The sequence below is a fragment of the Triticum aestivum genome, chromosome 4A (genome assembly GCF_018294505.1).
Source record: "Triticum aestivum cultivar Chinese Spring chromosome 4A, IWGSC CS RefSeq v2.1, whole genome shotgun sequence".
In the NCBI taxonomy this organism is placed as follows: Eukaryota; Viridiplantae; Streptophyta; class Magnoliopsida; order Poales; family Poaceae; genus Triticum; species Triticum aestivum.
Window position 1 is genome coordinate 727,832,514 of NC_057803.1, and position 9,608 is coordinate 727,842,121.

Consider the following 9,608-nt stretch of genomic DNA (forward strand, 5'->3'; position numbering starts at 1 on the left):
GGTGCGGCATCATGATTAGGGATCGGCATAGTGAGGGCCATGACTTGATCTTGTCGTTCCCTGGGCACATCGGATACATATCCCATCTGGATTACTCCAATATGAGAAAGACATGGATTTGTTTTTCTTGGGGAGGAAGAGAGACAATAGAGTTTTGATAGCGTAAGATTCTTTCATTGTTGTTTTCATTACCGAGTAGAGAAAGGATGTGCAATAGTTTTTTTATATGGAGTATACATAGTAGATACTATAGGGATATCTCTTCCATGGGCGTCTATTTTCACAACCGTGAAAGCATTGTGGGCTTTCTCCTCCATCTTTTATTTCTAATAATGTCGGCCTGGACATTATTATTTTTGGCCGAACTGGGCACAACTACGTTGGTTAGTCTATAGGATTACGGGGTCCTCCTAACGGGCGCCTTCAGCGCCGGTTACCCGCTCTGGCGCCCACACGCCCGCAAACTGGGCCGGCCCAGCTTGCCTCGTTCGCTTTTTCCACTTCTGCTCGTTCGCTCCCCTTGCTCCCTCGTTCATTCTCCCTCGATCGCCTACTTCGCTCCCTGGATCGGTCAAGTATTGACTTTTGACAAAAAAAAAACGAAAACTTTCGTGAATTCAAGAATTTTCATAAAATTTGAAAGAAAGTCCAGGAACTTATAAAAAAGTTCACAAATTTGAAAAAAAGTTCATCAATAAAGAAAAATAGGTTTTGAAAAAATGAAAATCTTAAATATGCGAACAAATGATTCGAAAATCGTACGCAAATTTCGAATATTCCTTTTATTTTAAATGTGAACTATGTTTTTCAAAAACTGAACAAAGTTCAAAATTTGAATACATTTTTTTGTACTGTGAACAATTTTTCGAAAGCGAATTTAGAATACACATTGAACATTTTCTTAGTACAGGGTGAACATTATTCAAAGAAACACTGAACTTTTTAAAATACACTGAACTTTTTTTGAATACATGCTGAACAAAATTTCTCTACACGATGAACATTTTTTATACACATTGAACATTTTTTCAATGTATCGTGAAAATATTCAAATACACATAGAACTTTTTCTAAAATACGACGAACTCATTTTGAATGCATGCTGAACAAAATTTCTATACATGATGAACATTTTTTTATACACACTGAACATTTTTCCAATGTATGATGAAAATTTTTCTTCAGTACGGTGAACAAAAATTTGGAATTCAGAACTATTTTTGAAACGTGAACAAAATTCAAAAACATGAACAAAATTGGAATTTCGAAAAACATTTTCTGAAAAGTCAAACGAATTTCGAAAAATCTGAACATATTTTCGATATTGAAAAAAGTTCATCCAATTCGAAAATAGTTCATCAAATTTAAAAAAGTTCACTGGTTTTCAAAAAAAGTTCATTGAATTTGAAAAAAGGTTCATCGATTTTGGAAAAACTTCATGGAATTTGGTGAGAAAAGTTCATCGATTTTGCAAAAAGTTCACCGAATATGAAAAAAGTTCATCAATTTTGAAGAAAACTTCATCGAATTTGAAAGAAAGTTAATAAAATTGAAAAGAAGTCCGTAGATTTTGAAAAAGACAGAAAACTAAAAATAAAAAGAAAAGGAAAAAATAAAGTACAACAGAAAAAAAGAAAAAAAGAAAAAAGAAAAGCACGTGGTCGCGTAATTTAGAAAGGAAAACAAAAAAAAGGAAAAAGAAATGAGCTACAAGTTTGCACTGTTAAGAGTTTTCCGAATGAGCTACAAGTCACGTCACTACGGGAAAATGCATTATTGGTGAGCTCAAATGAGTTAAGTCAACCTCCACTGCTAGATAGGAAAAATAGTAGTGGCGGGTGAAAATCTCGCCGGCCAGAATTATAGACATAGCAGTAGCAGGCAGATTGTAGGACCCGCCACACATAAACATTTTTGAATGTGCCCACGTGATGAATGGCAAGAGTGGCAGGTGGTAAATCATACTCCCTCTATTCCTAAATGTAGTCCGCATAGAATTTCCTAGGAGTCAAACATTGTTTAGTTTGACCAAGTTTAGTGAGAAAAGCATCAACCAAAATAATACCGAACAAATATAATATAAATATATGCTTAATGATGCATCTAATGATATTTACTTAATACTGTAGATGTAGATATTTGTCATCTATAAATGTAGTCAAAGAAGGGAGAGTTTGACTATTGAACTTTCCTATGCGCACTACATTTAGGAATAGAGGGAGTACCCGCCCCTGGTCTTAAAGTCAGCAGTGGTGGGCACTTGACATGACCCCCTACAAGTGAATGCTTTGAACCCGCGCCAAAAAAAACTATGTAGATGTTAGCTGTGGCGAGCGGCACTTTGCCCTCGCCACACATAAGTTAGCTATTGTCTGATCAAATTCAGCTTAAAGTTTCCCCCCGCCGCCCCAAAGTAGCAGTGGCGGGTAGTTTGAATCTCCCGTCATATCAGAAGAACTCTATCTCCGTCGTGCCCTTGCTCCACTTCCCCACATCACTCTCACTCTCACTACCCCTATCACCCTCTTGTCGCCGCCATCGCCTCTTCCTCGCCTCCCTCGACGCCGTCTTGCTTGGCGTCCGCTCCCGCTGTAGGCCTCGCTGCCCTTGTCGTCCGCTCCCGCAGCCGGCCTCGCCCTCCCCCTCGCACTTTGCCCCATCGCCCTCCTCCTCCATCACGTGGCCCTCGCCCTCGTCCTCCATCCCGTCGCCCTTGCCATCCCTGCCCTCCTCCTCGGCGCCCTCGCCCTCAATTCGTCCCGTCGCCTTCACCCTCGATCTGCCCCATTTTGGCCAAAGGTATGACCTAATTAACACTGTCCTATAAGTCTGCCATTGCATCTAGATAGTTCATAGATTCATTTATAGTGGCAGTTTACACTCGACACCTTGGGTTATTGCAATACAATATCAAGGGGATCGGATCTATGATTCAAGTTGAGTTGAATTTGCTTACATATAAAAATGCAAGTGCTAGTTATATTTTGTTTTTGAAGGGATTACAACATGAGTTCCAATATTTTGGCGAAATGTTGATTCATTTCCGTTTCGCCAAATTTCTGTAACTTAATATGTTTACTTATGTAGCAAAGGTTATGCCTACTTTTCGGTTTACTTGCTAATACAAACAAGTTGCATTCATATTTTTCTATAGTAAAGTAATATAAATGAGTTGAATCTGCTTATGAAAATGCAAGTGCTAGTTATATGTTGTGTTTGGAGGGATTACCACATGAGTTCTAATGTTTGGGCGAAATGTTGATTAATTTCCGTTTTGTCGTATTTCTTGAACTCAATATGTTTAGTTATGTACCAAAGGTTATGCCGATTTTTCCTTTTACTCTTTCTAATACAAACAAGTTTCATATTTTTTTATCCCGCTTCTCAATATTACTTCCATGACTTAGCACCAATGATAATAGTCTTTAACTTCTTGAATGAGGGGTCATGATGCGTAAGGTCTACAATGTCTGCAAAAATCCATGTACAGATAGTTTAAACCATGCAGCAGAGTTCAGGCTCTTCTTTTGAGATGGATACGAAAATTTTGTGGTAACAATGTTTAACTTTATCATTCAATTCTAACCATTTCCTGAATTCTTTTACTGTGCATACCATTAGTTATTAACTGCATTATTCTTAATTGTTACATTGTGTATCCCATGCAACATAAGGGTCAAATTCAATAATTTAATCGGTGATAGTTTCAACTTGACAGATGGTGAAGGATAATCGTAGAAAATTGGTGTTTTTACACAAAAGTATAAAACCATCAGAGGAGGCGATGGATGGAACAGGTACATTTCAAATAATATGCTCATTGGGGGAGAGTGTGTTTTGTCTTACTTGAAGAAAGCGGTCAATAAGTTAAGGATTAAGTATTTCTCCGACCAAGATGATCAGCCTGACAAAGACGATGATGAGGATAGCCACGATGATGAGGATGATGACGATGATGAGTGCTAGGATGATGATAATGTTAGCCAGGATGACGATAGCCAGGAGCCTGAGGATGAGGAAGATGATGACGATGATGATCAATACAATTTTTTAATTTTCTCCTAAATAATGAAGAGCTTACCAGGATGAGACGGCCAATATCATCGCGATCCTACCATCAAATATGCACTATTTGAGCTGGCCGTCTCTGCAACATTATATTAAGACCAACATCATGAAACACACCATGATATGATTTGTATTCTTTTCTGTCTTTATTGTTCATAACACTATATGTAGATATGTCTAACATTTGTGCTCTATTTTTAATTTAATCACGGGGATCATAGAAATTACTTATGAAGATGATTTCTGGCGAGGACATTCTTGCTATCGGCATGACTGAAGTATGCCTTTGAGCAGCAGGGAATGCCAGGATTACGTGAGTCAATCTACACCAGCAATAATTCGGTCCCACCAGATTAACGGCTCCTAATTACTGATTAATGTAGGATTTTCTAGGGAGTCTAAAATTATATAGGTATAGATAGATAGATTATAGCTTGAACCTGCAGTTGTCCAAGGTAATCTCGATTGGGTTGTAAACTATCCCTGCATGTTCTGGTTTCGTTGTGGCTCACCTAGTCGCCTCACATGGTCTCCAGCATCCCATTGCACAGTTGCATCTTACACTCTCCCAGACAAGGATTTTTTGTCACTTAAATGATAATAATTATTTACATTTCAAGCCCAGCACATGCCATGCTATAGAAAGAGCGTTTTAAAGCCAACTCGATCGTACACACTGAACTATCCATATGGCCAACTTCAATCTGTTTTTTATTGCCGTCGGTTGAGTACATGCATCACAATTTGTTGGGTCGTGGTAACTTTGAGAAGTGTAGTACTCGAAAATCCCTGGATCATCGATAAATGAAGAGTTTATAGGATTTCTTTATGTAATGGACTGCATATCGAGAAGGTTGAAGCCGGTTGTGTCTATATACCCATGGTTTTCTTGTCTCCGAGGCCCCTTATCCCACAATGAGCTTTCACATTTTCTTCCATTCTTTTCTTGTTCGGTTACACAGTCACTAATATTGTTAGCTCATCATCCACTCGTTTGAATGTGTGGTACATTACTAGGTCATGGCTAGACGTGCACACGCGGCCAGTGTTTGGGTCCAATATCCTGAACCCCGCATAGGTTCCTAGTAGCATGGAATAATTCTGGCATGCCACGAATATGTAACTACTAGTGGCGCCAGCATAAATCTTGCATTCCATCAGTTCCTAATACGACCATGCTTTCGAGAGCCTGCTTACTGGTGGTGTGGGATGATTCTGACATGCTACACGTAGTACTTCACAGCTGACCTAAGTTTCCCTGAAATATAATCGCCTTGCCCCATTGATCTATTGCCCTCTCACATCTCTCACGGGCGACCAGTCATTGGCGATAGATCCTGCGAAAGCTCGCCCCCTCATCGCCTCTACAGAAGGTTTATATCCTGCCTCCTCTTTCGAGTCTCCCGCCTCCCTCGTTTCCACGCCCAAGGTTTGCATCTCGAGGCATCTTCCCTACCCAAATTGATAATTCTTGTAAGTTGATAATTGTGCTTGGTCCATGTGCCCGAATTCCTATTTGTTGTTGGTGCTAATTGTTCTTGGGGGTTCATGCTCAAATTGCTAGTGCTTATTTTGGATACCAAAGAAACCAAAGCAAACACAAACACCAAACAAAAGTTTGATCAAAGACTTAATTCGCCTTTGCGAGTGGCATCATGAAGTTATTGCATACATTTATTGAAGAACTAAGATGAGCAAACTTGCACGAGCGAATGTGATCTAAAATATTTTGAAGAGATGGTAAACAAAAAACTTCGTTCTCCACTGTTGGACGTATCGTACAATGCTATGTAGGTCAGTCTAACTAGAATGTAGGAAAAACCAAGCAATATGGCAACCTACCACGTAAGATGTAAATGCCAACAAAACTGTGGTTGGACTTGCACTGAATGTGTGGCCCAATGTAATGGATGCATTCAAGTTATAGTACGAAGAACACATTACCATCGGGCCCAGGAATCTATCTTGTTACGATTTTTTCCTATTGAAACTTGTTTCACAAAATTAGAAATGAAACAAGATACATTTCTAGATATGCGGAATAGTTGTTGTCTACTGTGTCTTCTGTTTTTCTCATGTCAGTGCCATTTGCACACAACTAGTCGCTTACTAGTTCTCGCACACAAAAAACAAGTCTCTCTCTCTCTCTCTCTCTCTAGTCGTCCTCATCCATTGAGATCACACCTACCAACGACCGTTAATGAGAATAATGTATCATCGAAAGCATGTACTAACATACAACAAAAACCAAACAAAGCCTGAACTGAACTGAAGTGGTCAACCACAAGCACTGGCCTCATCATTTCACTGTCATGCCCCGTGACACCTCTGTTGTTACCTATTAAGAGGTATATATCAACGTGCCAAAACAAACAGATTAGAACTTTTTACCCATCTTTACAGAACAAGCATGATGGCTATATATATGTGACAAAAAAGACAAGATTTTCTTTTAGAGTATGCAATATATCTCTCACTCAACTGGCCTCCAATCAGTGAGTTTTAGGATGGCAGGTTCAAGGGCCACCCAGAGACGGGAGATGGCGAGGGCCAGAATAGATGTGGTGCGGTGTTTCAGAGGAGGCGCACTGCGCGGCGGGATGCTGACTTGCGGAGGGTTCCAGAGGAGGTTAAATACTGGACACGGAGATTCAGACTTACACTCCGACAACTGGAAGTTTTGCGATTTTCATTTAGGGGGTTTTCGGATTTCCTACCTATATTTTCTTTCTCAAGGAATCGTATGGTTTATACTGCCCATGGATGATTAGGGGTTAGGAGGATTTCTAGGCCCAAAAGGCCATGCAATTTGAGCCTGCTAAGATGATATTATGGGCAATTTGAGCCCGTAGAAATGATATTATGGGAAATTTGGATTGCACGGTGCAAAGCAATCAACATTGCATTTTTCTAGGAAAGCCATCAGTGTAAATTGCTCAGACAATATCCATACGACACATCTATTTTCCAAATGATGGGAAATCTGTGAGAGAACTGACCATACGCTCTTCCGCACGGTGCAAGGCTTGATAACTTTTTGACCGAAAAACATTCGTCTGAACATACCAACATGAGATTTAGTTTTGAAGGTCTCGTCGCAACGAACTTTTTATGTGAAAATGATTTTTCAATCGGACTGACAGTTTAAGCTACAAAACTTGTTGAAGTTTCAAAAAAGGGAGAACTAAGGATGACATCAGTGTTTTGTTCGGTGGTGCATGCATGCATGTGCACGTGGGAGAAATGCTGGAAGTTCATTTTTCATGCCTAATCATTTGTATGAAAATAGATTGGTATTTTATGTGTTATAAACCTGATAACTTACATAGCCCAGACCTAGTAACTTTTTGCTGAAAAAAAGTTGTCGAAACATACCGACAGGGGGTCTAGTTTCGAAGTTCTCCTCGTGGTGAGCTATTTAACAATTTTTAAATTGGATCGATGGTTTGAGCTACAGAACAGTTCAAAGTTTCAAAATAGGGAGGATGTAGGATGATGTCGACGTTTTCTCATCAAGTGCATGCATGATTGTAATTATATGTAATTGGCGATAGTGAGAGAAGTGGGTTTCATTAGTGGATGCATGCATGTAATTGGAGGAGAGAAGAAAGACGTTGGTACCTATCACTTAAAAATAGAACAATACGAAGTTATCTATATCTACACATCATCCGCAATGAAAGGAATTAAGAAAACTCACAATTGAGATGAGCCCCACAATGTTTAGCTAAAGCATGAGGATGCTCTATTAGCGACTCTAGGACAATGATTAAAATTAACACGTGTAAAATTTTGGTGGAGAAAAAAGTAGTATTTGTATGTAGTATACTTCGACAACGACCTATTGCATGCAGCATCTACAGCTAACATACTCCACAAAAGTTCCTATGGAGTATACTGCAGAAAAAGAAAAGGGTACCTTCCAAAGGCCTTTCTCGGCACATATTGCACTGTTAAGAGTTTTCCGAATGAGCTACAAGTCACGTCACTACGGAAAAGGCATTATTGGTGAGCTCAAATGAGTTAAGTCAACCTCCACTGCTAGATAGGAAAAATAGTAGTGGCGGGTGAAAATCTCGCCGGCCAGAATTATAGACATAGCAGTAGCAGGCAGATTGTAGGATCCGTCACACATAAACATTTTTGAATGTGCCCACGTGATGAATGGCAAGAGTGGCAGGTGGTAAATCATAGTCCCTCTATTCCTAAATGTAGTGCGCATAGAATTTCCTAGGAGTCAAACATTGTTTCGTTTGACCAAGTTTAGTGAGAAAAGCATCAACCAAAATAATAGCGAACAAATATAATATAAATATATGCTTAATGATGCATCTAATGATATTTACTTAATACTGTAGATGTAGATATTTGTCATCTATAAATGTAGTCAAAGAAGGGAGAGTTTGACTATTGAACTTTCCTATGCGCACTACATTTAGGAATAGAGGGAGTACCCGCCCCTGGTCTTAAAGTCAGCAGTGGTGGGCACTTGACATGACCCGCTACAAGTGAATGCTTTGAACCCGCGCCAAAAAAAACTATGTAGACGTTAGCTGTGGCGAGCGGCACTTTGCCCTCGCCACACATAAGTTAGCTATTGTCTGATCAAATTCAGCTTAAAGTTTCCCCCTGCCGCCCCAAAGTAGCAGTGGCGGGTAGTTTGAATCTCCCGTCATATCAGAAGAACTCTATCTCCGTCGTGCCCTTGCTCCACTTCCCCACATCACTCTCACTCTCACTACCCCTATCACCCTCTTGTCGCCGCCATCGCCTCTTCCTCGCCTCCCTCGACGCCGTCTTGCTTGGCGTCCGCTCCCGCTGTAGGCCTCGCTGCCCTTGTCGTCCGCTCCCGCAGCCGGCCTCGCCCTCCCCCTCGCACTTTGCCCCATCGCCCTCCTCCTCCATCACGTGGCCCTCGCCCTCGTCCTCCATCCCGTCGCCCTTGCCATCCCTGCCCTCCCCCTCGGCGCCCTCGCCTTCACCCTCGATCTGCCCCATTGTGGCCAAAGGTATGACCTAATTAACACTGTCCTATAAGTCTGCCTTTGCATCTAGATAGTTCATAGATTCATTTATAGTGGCAGTTTACACTCGACACCTTGGGTTATTTCAATACAATATCAAGGGGATCGGATCTATGATTCAAGTTGAGTTGAATTTGCTTACATATAAAAATGCAAGTGCTAGTTATATCTTGTTTTTGAAGGGATTACAACATGAGTTCCAATATTTTGGCGAAATGTTGATTAATTTCCGTTTCGGCAAATTTCTGTAACTTAATATGTTTACTTATGTAGCAAAGGTTATGCCTACTTTTCGGTTTACTTGCTAATACAAACAAGTTGCATTCATATTTTTCTATAGTAAAGTAATATAAATGAGTTGAATCTGCTTATGAAAATGCAAGTGCTAGTTATATGTTGTGTTTGGAGGGATTACCACATGAGTTCTAATGTTTGGGCGAAATGTTGATTAATTTCCGTTTTGTCGTATTTCTTGAACTCAATATGTTTAGTTATGTACCAAAGGTTATGCCGATT